This window comes from Trachypithecus francoisi, unplaced genomic scaffold (genome assembly GCF_009764315.1).
Source record: "Trachypithecus francoisi isolate TF-2019V2 unplaced genomic scaffold, Tfra_2.0 Lachesis_group20, whole genome shotgun sequence".
Classification (NCBI taxonomy): Eukaryota; Metazoa; Chordata; class Mammalia; order Primates; family Cercopithecidae; genus Trachypithecus; species Trachypithecus francoisi.
The window spans coordinates 24,286,963-24,303,684 of NW_022681466.1; the positions used below are offsets into that span (position 1 = coordinate 24,286,963).

General features: G+C 41.7%; 1 protein-coding gene across 4 annotated transcripts in view; it reads right to left on the minus strand.

The window, feature by feature from the left end:
- Positions 1-16,407, minus strand: part of SPOP (speckle type BTB/POZ protein) — an 84,512-nt gene extending 68,105 nt beyond the window's left edge. The window contains exons 1-2 of one of the 4 annotated variants that reach the window (XM_033183411.1): positions 16,135-16,407; positions 6,635-6,687 (exon numbers count right to left, since the gene is read on the minus strand). The gene's annotated coding sequence lies outside the window, so the exon portion shown is untranslated. Of the gene's footprint in view, positions 1-6,628; positions 6,688-16,134 lie in introns of all 4 variants that reach the window. The other 3 variants (XM_033183409.1, XM_033183403.1, XM_033183404.1) reach the window with 3 other exon arrangements.
- Positions 16,408-16,722: the final 315 nt, after the last annotated feature.

Genomic DNA, 16,722 nt, shown 5'->3' on the forward strand with positions numbered 1-16,722 from the left:
CAAATGTAACCTTCACAAAGACAGTCCTGAATCTCACCCCAGCTTCCCCAAAGATCTCTTCCTCTTCTAAGCACCAAAGATATAATACTGGTTTAATCCCCCACTCATTTCAGAACATACCCCTCCCTGACCTTCTATGCTTTTGCTTTTAGTCACTCAGCAGGTATCTGTTAAAAAGAAAAGTCAGTTAACACTATTCCCTTCCCTTCTCTACCATAAAACATATTTAAGCCTAAGCGTGGTGGCTCACGCCTGTAATCCCAGGAGTTTGGGAGGACAAGGCAGGCGAATCACCTGAAGTCAGGAGTTCAAGACCAGCCTGACCAACATCGAGAAACCCTGTCTCTACTAAAATTACAAAATTAGCTGGGCATGGTGGCGCATGCCTGTAATCCCAGCACTTTGGGAGGCCCAGGCAGGCGGGTCACCTGAGGTCAGGAGTTCGAGACCAGCCTGGCTGACATGGTGAAACCCCATCTCTACTAAAAATACAAAAATTAGCTGGGCACCACCACGTGGCAGGCACCTGTAATCCCAGCTATTCGGGAAGTTGAGGCAAGAGAGTCGCTTGAACCTAGAGGCGGAGGTTGCAGTGAGCCGAGACTGTGCCACTGCACTCCAGCCTTGGTGACACAGCAAGACTCTGTCTCAAAAAAAAAAAGTAAATGATAATTCCTAGAAAAACATTTCCGTTCAAAAGAAATTTGAAACTTTTTATGATCTTTAAAAATGTCCCATTCATGTTGACATTATGTTCAGTGATGCTAAGTGACTGCACTTACAATCTGGTAAAATTCTATCAGGAAACACCTGTGCTTCAAGTATTGACCTTTGTTTCCCCACCCACAACCTCTCTTAAGGTTGTGATTCTCAAAGTGTGGTCCCAGTAGATTCCTGGAGGTCTCTTTCAAGTGGTCTGTGAAGGCAACATTATTTTCATAACAATACCAAGAAACTGCCTTTTTCATTATGTTGATATTTGTGCTGATAGTACAAAGGCAATAATGGGTAAAACTGCCGGTGCCTTAGCACAGGGCTCCCCAACCCCAGGGCAGCAGACCTTACCGACCCATGGCTTGTTACGAACCAGGCGCACAGGAGGTGAGTGGTGGACGGGTGAGCAAGTATTACTGCCTGAGTTGTGCCTCCTGTCAGATCAGCCATGGCATTAGATTCTCATAGGAGCCTCAACCCTACTGTGAAATGCAATGGGAGGGATCTAGGCTGCACGCTCCTTATGAGTTATCTAATACCTGATGATCTGAGGTGCAACAGTTTCATCCCAAAACCAACCCAACTACCAGGTCGTGGAAAAACTGTCTTCCACAAAACCGGTCCATGGGGCCAAAAAGGTTGGGGACCACTGCTAGCATGAGCTATTACTCATCAGCATGAGTAATGACATCGAACTGTGCTACAGTCATTGTCTTTTGCCATCACACATAGGTGATTTTTTAAAAAACAATTGCTTGCACTTAAGAATGTTCTTGATGAAGCAATAAAAATTATTAATTAAATCTAAACCCTTGAGTGTAGGTCTTTTAAATAGTCTGTAATAAAACGGGGAAGTATGCATAAAGCACTTCTGCAAGATACTCAAGTACAATGGGCTGTCTCCAGAAAAAGCACTTGTGACTCTGAGTTGTGAGTTGAACTAGCTGCTTTTTCCATGGAACCCTACTTTTACTTGGAACAAAGAACAAACTGGTTATTTAGACATGAATATTTAGCAGACATTTTCTTGAAAATGGAGTCTGTCACTTTGAGGAAAGCAAGTATTTGTTGCCAATGATAAAATCCAGGTTTCTAGTGAAAACCTAGAATTGTAGAAAACTTGTAGCTACTTGACAGCTTCCCAATACTTATAGACTTTGCAGATGAAATGGGTGGTGATAATAACTAATGTAGTTTTTTTTGATATTGTATTATAAAATGTTTAAACATTTAGAATATCTGCTTAACTCAATTAACAAGTATTTCCCAAAAGACCACAGCACGATATTCTAAAATCACATATGGGTAAAAGATCCATTCAAGTGCAAGTCAGATTAATGGATTTTAATGTAACAGTAACATCAATATGATTTCAGATTTCATACTGCAACTTAATTTATAAGAAACTAACACTTGTCAAGTTTTGGTGTAGTATCAGAAAAGAATATGCACAATTGTCTGAAAAGGCTGTAAAATACTTCTCCCTTTTCCAACTACATGTTCTTTCAGGCCATATTTTCTTTGGGTACTTCAATCAAAACAAATTATCACATCAGACTGAATAAAAGCAGATATGGGCCGGGCGCGGTGGCTCAAGCCTGTAATCCCAGCACTTTGGGAGGCCGAGACGGGCGGATCACGAGGTCAGGAGATCGAGACCATCCTGGCTAACACGATGAAACCCCGTCTCTACTAAAAATACAAAAAAACTAGCCGGGCGAGGTGGCGGGCGCCTGTAGTCCCAGCTACTCCGGAGGCTGAGGCAGGAGAATGGCGTAAACCCGGGAGGTGGAGCTTGCAGTGAGCTGAGATCTGGCCACTGCACTCCAGTCCGGGCGACAGAGCGAGACTCCACCTCAAAAAAAAGCAGATATGAAAATCTAGCTGCCTTCCATTAAGCTGGATATTTAAGAGATTTGCAAAAATGTAAAAAAGCCACTCTTCTAATTTTTCAAAAACTTATTTTTTCATAAAAAATATATTATGTATGTTCATGAGATAGGTTTATTATTTTATAGTAACAATTTTTTTTTTTTTTTTTTTTGGAGAAGTAGTCTTGCTCTGTCGCCCAGGCTGGAACGCAGTGGCCGGATCTCAGCCCACTGTAAGCTCCGCCTCCCGGGTTTACACCATTCTCCTGCTTTAGCCTCCCGAGTAGCTGGGACGACAAGCGCCCGCCACCACGCCTGGCTAGTTTTTTGTATTTTTTTAGTAGAGACGGGGTTTCACCGTGTTAGCCAGGAGGGTCTCGATCTCCTGACCTCGTGATCCGCCCACCTCGTGATCCGCCCATCTCAGTCTTCCAAAGTGCTGGGATTACAGGCTTTAGCCACCGCGCCCGGCCAGTAACAAATATTTTTAAATGTCTTCCATTTTAATATCTAATTTGGTAAATATCAATGTATATAACCCACATAAACAAAAGCTCTTTAGGGTCCTCAAAAATTTTTAACAATGTAAAAACTCCTGAGAAAACAGTGAGAATCACTGTTCTAAGAAAAATATGCCTCTGATTCCAGCCACTCCCAAAACTGCTCTTTTGTACCAAAATCTTCCCCTTCCTCACCCCCAACTGGAGTTGAAGCTGGGGCAGATATCTGGCCCAGGGGAAAATCAACCTTTCAACTGACCAAATCAGATCTCCCCCAGGAATCTGAATTATGCCTCACGGAGACTAAAGCCTATTTACAGCAGAACACTAGAGTCCGCAAACTCTTGCGGAAGAACCTGCTACTGTTTTGGTTTCAGCCTTTTCTGAGGTTTGGTTGTTCAGCTTTTCCTTAGATTCTGCAACAGCTATTTCCTTTTTCCTTCAGATAAATCTCCCCCAGTTTATGTTTTTTTCAACCCTGCATGTGACACTGGAAACTCTTTTATATGAACTGTTTTGAATACGTTTAATTTCCTTATGATCAAGGAAGCCTTGACACCATAAAACTTCAATGCTTTTACCCAGTCCTTATACAAGACACCAAATTACAATAAAGTTCCCTTCCATTTGAAGATATCCCTATATAAAATCACTCCAACAAAACTAAAAGTTGAATGGAAATTGCAGGCTCATTCAAAACAAGTGATAAGTTACTAGGTAAGGAAGGTGTAATTTTTCTCTTCTTTAGGAAAAGTCCATTATACATCATGTGAATATATACTGGACAACAAATAGCTTCATTAAAATATGTCAATTTGGGGCTGGGTGCGGTGGCTCATACCTGTAATCCCAGCACTTTGGGAGGCCCAGGCGGGCGGATCACAAGGTCAGGAGATAGAGACTATCCTGGCTAACACAGTGAAACCCATCTCTACTAAAAATACAAAAAAATTAGCTGGGCGTGGTGGCAGGCACCTGTAGTCCCAGCTACTGGGGAGGCTGAAGCAGGAGAATGGTGTGAGCCCAGGAGGCGGAGCTTGCAGTGAGCCGAGATGGTGCTACTGCACTCCAGCCTGGCGACAGCAAGACTCTGTCTCAAAAAAAAAAAAAAAAAAAAATACAGACACACACACACACATACACATACATACACACCAATTTGGCCAGGCGCGATGGCTTATGCCTGTAATCTTAGCACTCTAGGAGACTGAGGCAGGTGGATCACCTGAGGTTAGGAGTTCAAGACCAGCCTGGCCAACATGCTGAAACCGCATCTCTAATAAATTAATAAAAATTAGCCTGGCATGGTGGTGCACACCTCTAGTCCCAGCTACTCAGGAAGCTGAGGCAGGAGAATTGCCTGAACCCAGGAGGCAGAGGTTGCAGTGAGCCGAGATAGAGCCACTACACTCCAGCCTGGGTGACAGGGCAAGACTCCGTCTCAAAAAAAAATAAACAAATAAATAAAAAATACCAATATGACAGAAAGCCTGAAAAATAAAGAACAAGGGAGTGAGACCTGCCCTATCAAATATAACAATTATTATAAACCTATGAGAATTAAGGCAGTGCAGTACCAGTACAAGATAGGCCAACAGACCAACGGTATGGAATAGAGAAAATACAGATACAAACTCTCATATATATGGAAACATATAGGTGGCATTATGAAGTTGTAGAGAACAGATGGACTATTCAATAAAGGATGCTCGGCCACTAGACTATCCTTATGGAAACAAAACTGGATCCATACTTCAGGGTTATCTTTATGAAAAAAAAATATGATCTGTACTTCACATGAAACATCAAAATAAATTCCAGGTGGATTAGAGACCTAAAGGTAAAAAGCACACTTTAACAACTTTTAGAAGAAAAGATAAGATGAAACCATTACCTCCATATAGGGGAGGATTCCATCATGAAGACACACACACACACACACACACACACACACACACACATAAACCCATATAGGAACAATATAATAAATCTGATTGCATGAAAATCTAAAACTCAAGGCTGGGCACAGTGGCTCACGTCTGTAATCCCAGTATTGTGAAAGGCCGAGGCAGGTGGATCACTTGAGGTCAGGAGTTTGAGTCCAGCCTGGACAACAATGTAAAACCACGTCTCTACTAAAAATACAAAAACTAGCCAGGTGTGGTGGCAGGCACCTGTAATCCCAGCTACTTGAGAGGCTGAGGCAGGAGAATCATTAAACCTGGCAGGCAGAGGTGGCACTGAGCCAAGATGGCACCACTGCACTCCAGCCTGGGTGACAGAGCAAGATTCCTTCTCAAAAAAAAAAAAAAAAAAAATCTAAAACTCAGTTTGATAAAAGATAAAATTAAGTTAAAAACAAATTAAAGGGCTGGGTGTGCTGGCTCACGCCTGTAATCCCAGTACTTTCAGATGCCAAGGTGGGTGGATAACCTGAGGTCAGGAGTTCGAGACTAGCCTGGCTAACATGGTGAAACACCATCTCTACTAAAAATACAAAAATTAGCCAGGCATGGTGGCACAAGCCTGTAATCCCAGCTACTCGGGACGCTGAGGCAGGAGAATCGCTTGAACCTGGGAGGCAGAGGTTGCAGTGAGCCAAAATCATGTCATTGCATTTTAGCCTAGGTGACAAGAGCAAAATGCAGTCTAAAAACAAAAACAAAAACAACCAAATTAAAACACACCCATCAGAATGGCTACTATTACCAAAAAAAAAATTTTTTTTTAACAAAATAAGTATTGCCCTAAAAGGGATATCCAAAGCCTAAAAAAAAAAAAAAAAAAAAAAAAAAAAGCCAGGTGCGGTGGCTCACGCCTGTAATCCCAGCACTTTGGGAGGCCGAGGCAGGCGGATCACTTGAGGTAAGGAGTTTCAGACCAGCCTGGTCAACACGGTAAAACTCTGTCTCTACTAAAAATACAAAAATTAGCTGGGCATGGTGGTGCACGCCTGTAATCTCAGCTACTTGGGAGGCTGAGGCAGGAGAATCTCTTGAACCCAGGAGGTGGAGGCTGTAGTGCCCCGAGATCACACCACTGCATTCCAGCCTGGGCGACACAGTAAGACTCCATCTCAAAAACAGAAAGAAAAAAGAAAAGAAAGAAGAGAAGAAAAAGAAAAAGTGTTAGGCTGCAGAGAGGTTGGCACCTTTGTGAACTGTTGGTGGCAATACAAAATTGTTCAGCCACTATGAAAAACAGTATGAAGTTTCCTCAAAAAATCAGAAATAGAATTACATGATCCACAATTCCACTTCTGGGCATATACCCAAGAGAACTGAAAGCAGGGTCTTGAAAAGATGTTTGTACACTCATGCATCAGTATCAGTATCAGCATTACTCCCAATAGCCAAAAGGTAAAAACAACACAAATGTCTATCAACAGATAAAACGATAAGCAAAATCTGGAATGGAATATTATTCAGCCTTAAAAGAAAGGAAATCCTAGCACATGCCACAACATGGATGAACCTTGAGGACACTGGGCTAAGCGAAACAAGCCAGTCACAAAATAGACAAACTCTGTAGGATTCCACTTACACTTACACCAGAGTAGTGAAATTCCTAGAGACAGAAAGTAAAAGGGTGGTTCCCAGAGCCTGGGGGAGGGAGGAAACAAGAAGTTGTTTAGTGAGTACAGAGTTTCCGTATTGCAAGACAAAAAAGTTCTAGAGATCTGTTGCACAACAATGTGACTATACTAAACACTACTAACTGTATACTTAAAATGGTTAAGGTGGTAAATTTAACATTAAGGTTTTTACCACAATAAAAATAAGAGATTGTTTATTATGTGTAATAATAAAAAACTGGAAATACCTTATGTTTATTAAACAGGAAATGGATAAATGGTGGTACAGCATATTCTTACAACCAAATACTAAACAGCAGTTAAAATGAACTCAAGTTACATGTATCAACATAAATAAATCTCAAAAAACCATACTAAGCAAAAATATTAAGGTAAAGAATGGTATAGATTGGAGTATATAGTACATATTGATTATAGCACAGTTAGAACATAATAAACACCAAATTCAGGATAGGTGTTACCTCTAAGGAGGGAGGCAAGAAGAGAATAGGAATACACTAAGGCTTTGCTATTTCATTAATGTTTTATTTACTAGAAAAAGCATCTGGGGGCAAATATAATAAAATGTTAAGATTTTATAAAGCTGGGTGATAAGTATATGCATGGATTATTCTTTATATTTTCTATATGTTTAAGATATACACATATATTTACATATATACACATATATATTACATACATACGTTTTGGTGTTTTTTTTGAGATTTTGAGATGAGTCTTGCTCTGTCGCCCAGGTTGGAATGCAGTGGCACAATCTCAGCTCACTGCAACCTCCACCTCCTCCTGGGTTCAAGTGATTCTCCTGCCTCAGTCTCTCAAGTAGCTGGGATTACAGGCATGAAACACCACGCCCAGTCTAAGGTCTTTTATAATTAAAAAATTAAGGCCAGGCACAGTGGGTCACAACTGTAATCCCAGCACTTTGGGAGGCTGAGGCGGGCGGATCACTAGGTCAGGAGATTGAGACCATCCCAGCCAACATGGTGAAACCCCGTCTCTACTAAAAATACAAAAATTAGCTAGGCATGGTGGTGTGCGCCTGTAGTCCTAGCTACTGGGGAGGCTTAGGCAGGAGAATCGCTTGGACCCGGGAGGCGGAGGTTGCAGTGAGCCAAGATAACACCACTGTACTCCAGCCTAGTGATAGAGCAAGACTCCGTCTCAAAAAATAATAATAATAATTAAGACAGCATAAAAGATGTTCACTGAAAAACTGTCATTTTTATTTATAGCAAATTTCTACATGGTTATCTGTTTCCAAATATCAAGTAAAGGAATATATAAATCTCAGTTTGAGATGAATGATCACACATACATTTTTCCTGTTACAAATAAATAGATATATAGATAGGGGAGATTAGAGGCTTTCAAAGAACTACTGACATGGCAAGGAGATTTACACTAACAGCTTTTTAGAAAATCAAAAGTCAGGAATAAAGGTCTTCATGGTCAAGAAGGTGTTGCTGGCCGGGCGTGGTGGCTCAAGCCTGTAATCCCAGCACTTTGGGAGGCCTAGACGGGTGGATCACGAGCTCAGGAGATCGAGACCATCCTGGCCAACACAGTGAAACCCCGTCTCTACTAAAAATTACAAAAAAACTAGCCGGGCGAGGTGGCGGGCACCTGTAGTCCCAGCTACCTGGGAGGCTAAGGCAGGAGAATGGCGTGAACCTGGGAGGCGGAGCTTGCAGTAAGCCGAGATCGCGCCACTGCACTCCAGCCTGGGCGACAGAGCAAGCCTCTGTCTCAAAAAAAAAAAAAAAAAAAAAAGAAGAAGGTGTTGCTGTCTGAATGGTTAATTCCCTAAGGTCTATATCCAGCTCTTCCAAAGCTGCATGACCAGCTCTGTCATAGAGTACCTAGGCAACTCCTTGCTAGTTCTATTAAAACATGACCATAGTTGGAAGAATGACAGCCCAAGCATTTCCTCAAGAATGTGTACTTTAGAATTTCTTTTTCCTGTAATGGGAGCTTTTCAAAAACAAAAATAAAAGTGGCTACTAGGTCTTATTGGCAAATGTGTCAGAATAGCCTTTCAGAGAGATTCACTATGCCTGAAAACAAACACAAGAAACAGGTGTGCTTCCCTGAATATACAAGCAGGATTTAATTTGGGACCAGTATTGTTATGAAACCAGGTTGAGAATAACCTTGTAAATATGACAAAATGGTAAAAAGCAACTGAAATATGAATTTCAGATAAATATCAGACTACTGTTATTGTCTGGCTTTCAGTAACCTGAAATCAGTAAGATTACTCAAATACCACTACATTGTAGAAGTCTAACAAAACATTTTTTGCTAAGACAGGAATTAGTCTACCCCGAAACCCACTTTAGAATGCAGTTCTGCTGTATCTTTCATTTGTATTAACCTTTATTAGTGTGATGAATTTTCAGAAAACATTGTGGCTGCCCTGACTTTCCTCCTGAGTCTACAGTACATGACAGAAAGCCACAGGATTCGGCACTGTTCCAGACCCTGAGTTAAGACAGCTAGATATCAGAGTTTATGGCCTATCTGAAATTTTTCCCTAATTAAGAACAATTTGCCTCACTTCTTTTTTATGATGAAAATCTAGTGATAATTTAAAAAATGTGATTACAGCATAATCTTACATAACACTCTGTGTAGAGATGAGGAAAAGGGAAGACATACTTGGGCATAGACGCACAGATGTTTTTATATAATAATAAAACCGCCACATCCCAAAGCTTAGAAACACACAATTTCAACCTCTAAATTTTATTCTGTGTGCCTTTCATCTTAGAAAAAAACAAGTTTGCTCATGAGAGGTGGGGACAAGGGGGTAGTCAATGCTCTCTTCAGATACTGCCTTTCACGAAGAATATTCAAGTCAGGGAAGCTGTGAGTTCTAACATCCAGAATCCAGCAATGCCAGTGACACAGAAGTGAGTCAAACACTAAGTACATCGGGTTAAAATTAAAGCACCTTTAGTTTTTAGATTTTGGTTCCAGAAGCTGCATATGGTAGACAAATAATCTATTAGGTTGGTGCAAAAGTAATTGCGGTTTGTACCATGAATGACAAAACCACAATTACTTTTGCACCAACCTCATAATTTACTGAAAGGGAAGAAAATGTCATATACATAAAGGTAAGGGTAAGGGTTCTGCATCTAGGAAAGGAAAAATACAAAGTGAGCTAGGAACTTCTCGTGACAGAAAGCAAGGAAGCACTCATAGCCCAAGCTTAAAGGGCTCCCACAGGCCAAATACGGAACAGTGTGAGCATCAAAAAGAATGTAAATGTTGGTAAAACATAGAATAAACTAAAATCCATGACACTAAAACAATGAGAGTGAAAAACTCATTTACCACTATTAGAGATGATACTATACCACTTCCTTACTCAGAAAAGTGTTAAAGAAAAAAAATTAAGAATTTATCTCAATTTTTTAGTAGGAACTATAATTTATGCCAGGCACGGTGGCTCATGCCTGTAATCCCAAGACTTTGGGAAGCAGAGGCAGGAGGATCACTTGAGGTCAGGAGTTCGAGGCCAGCCTGGCCAATATGGTGAAACCCCATTTCTATTAAAAATACAAAAATTGGCTGAGCATGGTGACTCACACCTGTAATCTCAGCACTTTAGGAGGCCAAGGCAGGCGGATCACAAGGTCAGGAGATCGGGACCATCCTGGCCAACACAGTGAAACCTTGTCTCTACTAAAAATACAAAAAATTAGCCAAGTGTGGTGGCGGGCACCTGTAATCCCAGCTAACTGGGAGGTTGAGGCACAAGAATCACCTGAACCCAGGAGGCAGAGGTTGCAGTGAGCCATGATCACTCCACTGCACTCCAGCCTGGGAGACAGAGCAAGAAACACACAATTTCAACACACAATTTCAATTTTTTTGAGACTCCATCTCAAAAAAAACAAAAAACAAAAAAGAATTATAATTTATTCCCAACTGGTGAGGAAAATCCTTACAGAAGATTGAAAGCTAATCAGTGTAAAAGAAATGACAGACTCAGAAAAATCACTATTTCCAAAAACCAATGAATTAACTGATTTACGCAAAGATCATCATAATGAGGTGAAATGTTGCTGGAGAAGTGTAATAGTACAATGCCAAAGTAGCACCACTCCACAGATAACTTACTAATTATAAAGGGGGAAAAATGTCTTTACAACAAAGGAGTCTGGTATTTATCCCCTTAAATGATCAAACAAACTCAGCATCATTAATAGTGGGACAGTATGATGATATCATGTTTCTCCTATGATGCAGTGAGGAGCAGAGAAACACGTACAAAGTAGTCTCATAAAAAACGTTTAACGATAATCTGATCAAACCTTTAGAGCTAAATATCTGTTTATGAAACTATGAGGAAATAACCAGAAAATTCCAGAAGTGATATATTCTACAAGACAAACAGCTCAGGCTCTTTAAAAACCAGTATCATGAGGCCAGGCATGGTGGCTCACACTTGTAATCCCAGCACTTTGGGAGGCTGAGGCAGGCGGATCACGTGAATTCAGGAGTTTGAGACTGGCCTGGTCAACATGGTGACACCCCGTGTCTACCAAAAATGCAAAAATTAGCCAGGTCCACATGGTGGTGGGCACCTGTAATCCCAGCTCCTCAGGAGGCTGAGGCAGGAGGATTGCTTGAACCCTGGAGGCAAAGGTTGCAGTGAGCCAAGATCGTGCCACTGCACTCCAGCCTAGGCGACAGTGAAACTTCATCTCAGAAAAAAAAAAAAAAAAAAAGTATCATGTGGCTTCTAAACTGTTCTCGATTTAAAGAGACTAAAGAGACATGTTTGGAGGAAAAAAAGAAGTGTCATCTTCAAGATAACTGAGCAAATCTGAACATGAATTGGATATTAGATGGTATTAGAGAATTACTGTTAATTGCCTTAACTGTGACAAGTATTATAAGCTTTAAGAAGATACATCTAAAGTATTTTAGGGTAAAGTGTCATGATGTTTGCAATACAAAAATGTATATATTTAAATATATGTGCATATACATAAAGTAAATATAGCAAAATGTGAACAACTGTTGAATCTAAGTGATGGATATAAAGATGTTAACTGTACTATTCTTTCCATTTTTCTGTATGTCTAAAATTTTTCACTTAAACCATTATAGAAAAAAAAAAAAAAGGGCTCCAAATGTACTTCCTCCAGGAAGGCCTCCCAAATGAACTCTCCTCTAACCCTTAATCATGTCTTCACAAGGTCCTCTCAGCATGGAACATAGTGTATTACTGTTACAGTTTTGTTTTCTAATTGTTCTCTTATTATTTCCTATATTCAGTAGGTGTGGCTTTACAACAGGATTATGTCTTTGGGCCAGGCATGGTGGCTCAAGCTTGTAATCCCAGCACTTTGGGAGGCCGAGGTGGGTGGATCATCTGAGGTCGGGAGTTCGAGACCAGCCTGACCAACATGGAGAAATCCCGTCTCTACTAAAAATATAAAATTAGCCAGGCATGGTGTTGCATGCCTGTAATCCCAGCTACTCAGGAAGGCTGAGGCAGGAGAATAGCTTGAACCAGGAAGGCGGAGGTTGCGGTGAGTCAAGATTGCGCCACTGTACTCCAGTCTGGGCAACAAGAGCGAAACTCGGTCTCAAAAAAAAATAGTAATAATAATAAATAAATAAATAAAAAGATTACATCTTTGGTTTTGGCATCAGGGTAAGACTGGCCTCAGAATGAGTTTAAGAAGTATTCCCTTCTCTTCAACTTTTTAGAATAGTTTGAGTAGAACTGGTATTAGTTCTTCTTTAAATGTTTGGTAGAATTCAGCGATGAAGCTGTCAGGTCCTGGGCTTTTTCTTTGATGGGAGACTTTTTATTACTGCTTCAATCTTGATACTCACTATTATTGATCAGTTCAGGTTTTCTATTTCTTCATGGTTCAATCTTGGTAGAGTACATGTGTCCAGAAAGTTATCCATTTCTTCTAGGTTTTCCAACAAGACTGTAAGCTCTCTTCAGGCACAGACATATTTAATTCTTTTCTACTTCTTTGAAGCTCATAGTGAAGTATTCTGCAATCAGCAGACTTAAAAAATGCTAGTACCAGTATTCTGTATCAAGACGGCAGACCTCAACTAACTAGATTAGCTTTTCAATTTCTCACCAGAATAAGGACAGTTCACTTGGATGAACAATTTAAAGTTACAGTTATCAAAAGGAGATCATAAATCATTTACAGGCTTACAGAATTACAGAGAAACTAGCATCTAGGTGTTAAAGGAAGAAATTGGAATATAGGTTTTTTTTATGTCTTCCTAGCATTGTCATGGATTTGCTATTATCCAGACATATGACTTTATTCTCATGACATTATTTTTCAAACAAAATCCTCCATGACCCCTCCCCAATGTGCAAAACAGTGAGGTATTTATACATAACTCTTCAGTGCAGTGAAGCTTAACAAACTACATAATGAACTTTAAAATCTTAGATAAAAGACGGCACAAATATCAAAAATTTTGATAATAGTGTTGGTGAGAAAACAGGCAGACTCACACTGCTGGCAGGAATATAAATTCATACAACCTCTGTGGAAAGCATTTAGTAGTATCTAACAACACTACAAATGCACACCCATTGATCCAGCGCGTCCACTAGGAATTTAAACCAACAGACACTCATGTACACATAATAAGTACATACAAGGAATTAACTGTATCACTGGAAACAACCTAAATGTCCAGTAAGTGTTGGCTGAATGATGGTACATCTACACAATGGAATTATCTGCCATCTTTCAAAAAGGAAGAGGGACTGTATTTACTACATGGAATGATCACCAAGATAAATAGAGAAAAGCGAAGTGCAAAATAAGCATAGTGTCTTATTGCGTAAAACAAACAAAAACAAAAAAATGTGAAGAATATATAGGTGTATATGCTTGTAAAAGGATATACTGTCTCTGGATGAATAAACAAGATTGCTGCCTTTGGGAAAGGGAACTCATGGATAAAGAGGATGGTAAGAAAAGAAAGACTTCACTCTCTGTGTACCTTTTGAATTTTGTTTCATATGTATGTACATGTGTTTCCCATTTTAAAGAGTGATTTTTTAAAAAAGGCTCTGCACCAGTACGAATTATTTAACAACATTCATCTTAATCTAAAAGCATTGCATGCCATCAAAATTTTAAATGAGGCTTCGGTGAATTCAACTAGACAAAATGTTTCTAGAAAAAATCAGGCCCAGCGCGGTGGCTCGCACCTGTAATCCAGCACTTTGGGAGGCCAAGGCGGGGGTGGATCACTTGAGGTCAGGAGTTTGAGACCAGCTTGGCCAACATGGCAAAACCTCGTCTCTACAAAAAGTACAAAAATTAGCCAGGCATGGTGGCACTCATCTGTAATCCCAGCTACTCGGGAGGCTGAGGCAGGAGAATCACTTGAACCCAGGAGGCGAAGGTTGCAGTGAGCCGAGATCACACCACTGCACTCCAGCCTGGGTGACAGAACAAGACTTCATCTCAAAAAAAAAAAAAAAGAGGAAAAAAGAAAAAACTGAAGCATCCTAATGGCTGAAACCTACTGAGAAGAAAGATGGACACTTACTACAATAGTTTCACTTCTAGATATTACCAGAACCTATCCTATCCTAAGTATGGACATAGGGAACAGTAAACATCTCCAAATACCAAATTAGCTACTATGAAGAGCTCTAAAAGGAGAGATCAACAAAGTACCAAATGGATACCAACTGCCCCAACCCTAAGTGTGGGGTAGTCTTACAATAACTTCTACTCCTCAGGGAAAAAAGGAAAAAAAGATGAGTTTCCAGCTCTTTCCCAGGAAGATATATGCACCCCAAATTCCTCTGCTCCCTGTGTGTCACCTCTTGGTTCTAACTGTAACCATGGCAAAAGGAAACAGCACAAAAGACAGCGGAACCCTGTAAGGGCCAGGGTTAAAAGGGGAAGTGAAAAATACATATACTTTAAGGCCCAAGAACAAGCGGTTTTGGAGGCAGCCAAAAAAGCCGTGAGAGAAGAATATCAAAGAATACAAACTAAAGAGAATTGAAAGTAAGGTCCCTTCCCAGTTATCCAGCTAGGAGACTAGGATTGGCAAGGAGAACTGAAAAACACAAAAAATGCCCCTCCTCTCGCACTCCCCTCCCCACAACAATTTAGCTATTCATTTCAATGTTATCTAGAAAACCTTTTGCTATTAAGAGCTTATCTTTTCTTCTCTCTGTTTTGATGGCAGAGGTAAGCAGCAGCAAAGTATCCCAAAACAGGGTCACATAAAATCGCCAACTGAAAACCCAGGTCCTAGATCACTGAAATACTATTGTTCTTCAGAGTTCGTTATTTACATTTCTTTTTGTTATCTGCCAACGTGAAAGAAACATCACATTACTTAAAACCTCCACTGAATAAGTTATTGTCCACCAACAGTTTCAGATTGCCTTTGTTTTCACGTCACAGAGCACCAGTAAGGTACAGATAAAATTAAAAGTGCTAAGGAAGATCTCTGACCAAATAAAAAGGCACATAGGTCACACAAAGTAAGAGGGCTGGTAGGTGAGATTCCTGATGCCTTGATTTATAGTTAGGACCCTAAGCTTTATACTGAGTGTGCCCTTTATCTCTGTCTTATCTAGTTCTGCGAATCAAGAATTTTACTAAAATGAAATGCCTCACTTATTTTCTTTTATGACCCTTAGTCTTCTTTAGCAAAGCTTCCAAAATCCCCTGCCAGGACAAGTGATGGAATGGAGCACCTACTCCTAAATTTAGGGTAAGTTGGTACTAAAAGGTACAAGCACGACGATGGAGTATAGGAATGGAAAAGTAATCCTACAACTAGAAGATGCAGTGACAGTTTCAAAAGAAGGGTCAGTGTGGGACACGCTGGCTCTGGGAGGCGTTTGTAGCCTGGGAGTCTCTAGGGCAACACCAGATGAGAATAGTGCTTTGTCCGTAAGTCTTTCACATAATTTAAATTCTCCCTTTTGGGCAGGAGCAACAGGCTCATTATCTGGCAGCAAGTCTAGCCCACAGCCTGGGAAGAAGGCGGACTCGTGCTCCACCGGCTCTTTATCCCGCAGGTCCCTGCAACACCACGATGCGCATGCGCCCCGGGGGCAGCTAAGAAGCACCCCGAGCTCGTTCACACTCGCGCATGCGCAGTCACCCATCTCGCCGCAGGCGACAGCTCACTATTTGGCAAGGGGGATGGGGCTGGGACATGATGGGGGGGGGCTGAAGGCAGGGGGCGCGTTTGTGTCTCCAATAATGCTTAAGATAGGGAGAAGGGACGGCTGATTCGGCTTTGGCATTCGCAGGCCACGTAATCCGGGTGTAGGAAATGGGACTGAGGAGAGTATATGTGTGTGCCGGGGGGTGGGGGGGCAGTGGGGGTCAGTCACCTCTTCAGGGAGGTGCCCCCCCACTCCGACAGGACAACCCCCTCCCTCGACTCTCCTCCCCCCACTCACCTGAGAGCGGCGGCGACAGCTGCTGGTCCCCGTCCCCCTGCGCTCGCCTCATACTGTCCGCAACATCCGGGACCTGCGGGACCGCCGATACACAAATACACACACACTCGGAGCGCGCACACTCACACACACACACCAACACACACCGGCCGGGGCGTCATGGCGTCAGCACGTCGACGCAGCCAGCGCGTACCGCCGGGCCCCACCCCGCGCGGCCTCCTCCCTTTTACTCCCTTCTCTTCCCCTCCCCTCCCTGGGTTTCCCTGCTCCTCCTCCCTCGTCCTTAAGACTCCGCCTACCTTCCCTAGTGCGCATGCGTCTCGGGGCCAAGCAGGGCCCGGGGATATGAGTGGAAGGAGGGGCCTGAGTAAAAAGAGGCGGGAACTTGGAGGGGGTCGCGTGCGGGGCGTGGGAGGCCGCGTCGAAGTGCGAGGACCAAATAGAGGCGTAGCAAGCCAAGGGTGGAAGTGGGCAGCGTAACAATTAAAGGCATTTCACAACAGCGATTTAGGTCTGCAAGCAGTTTGTGGAGTACCAACCACTGTTATATGTATTAACTCATTTTTTTTTTTTTTTTTTGAGACGGAG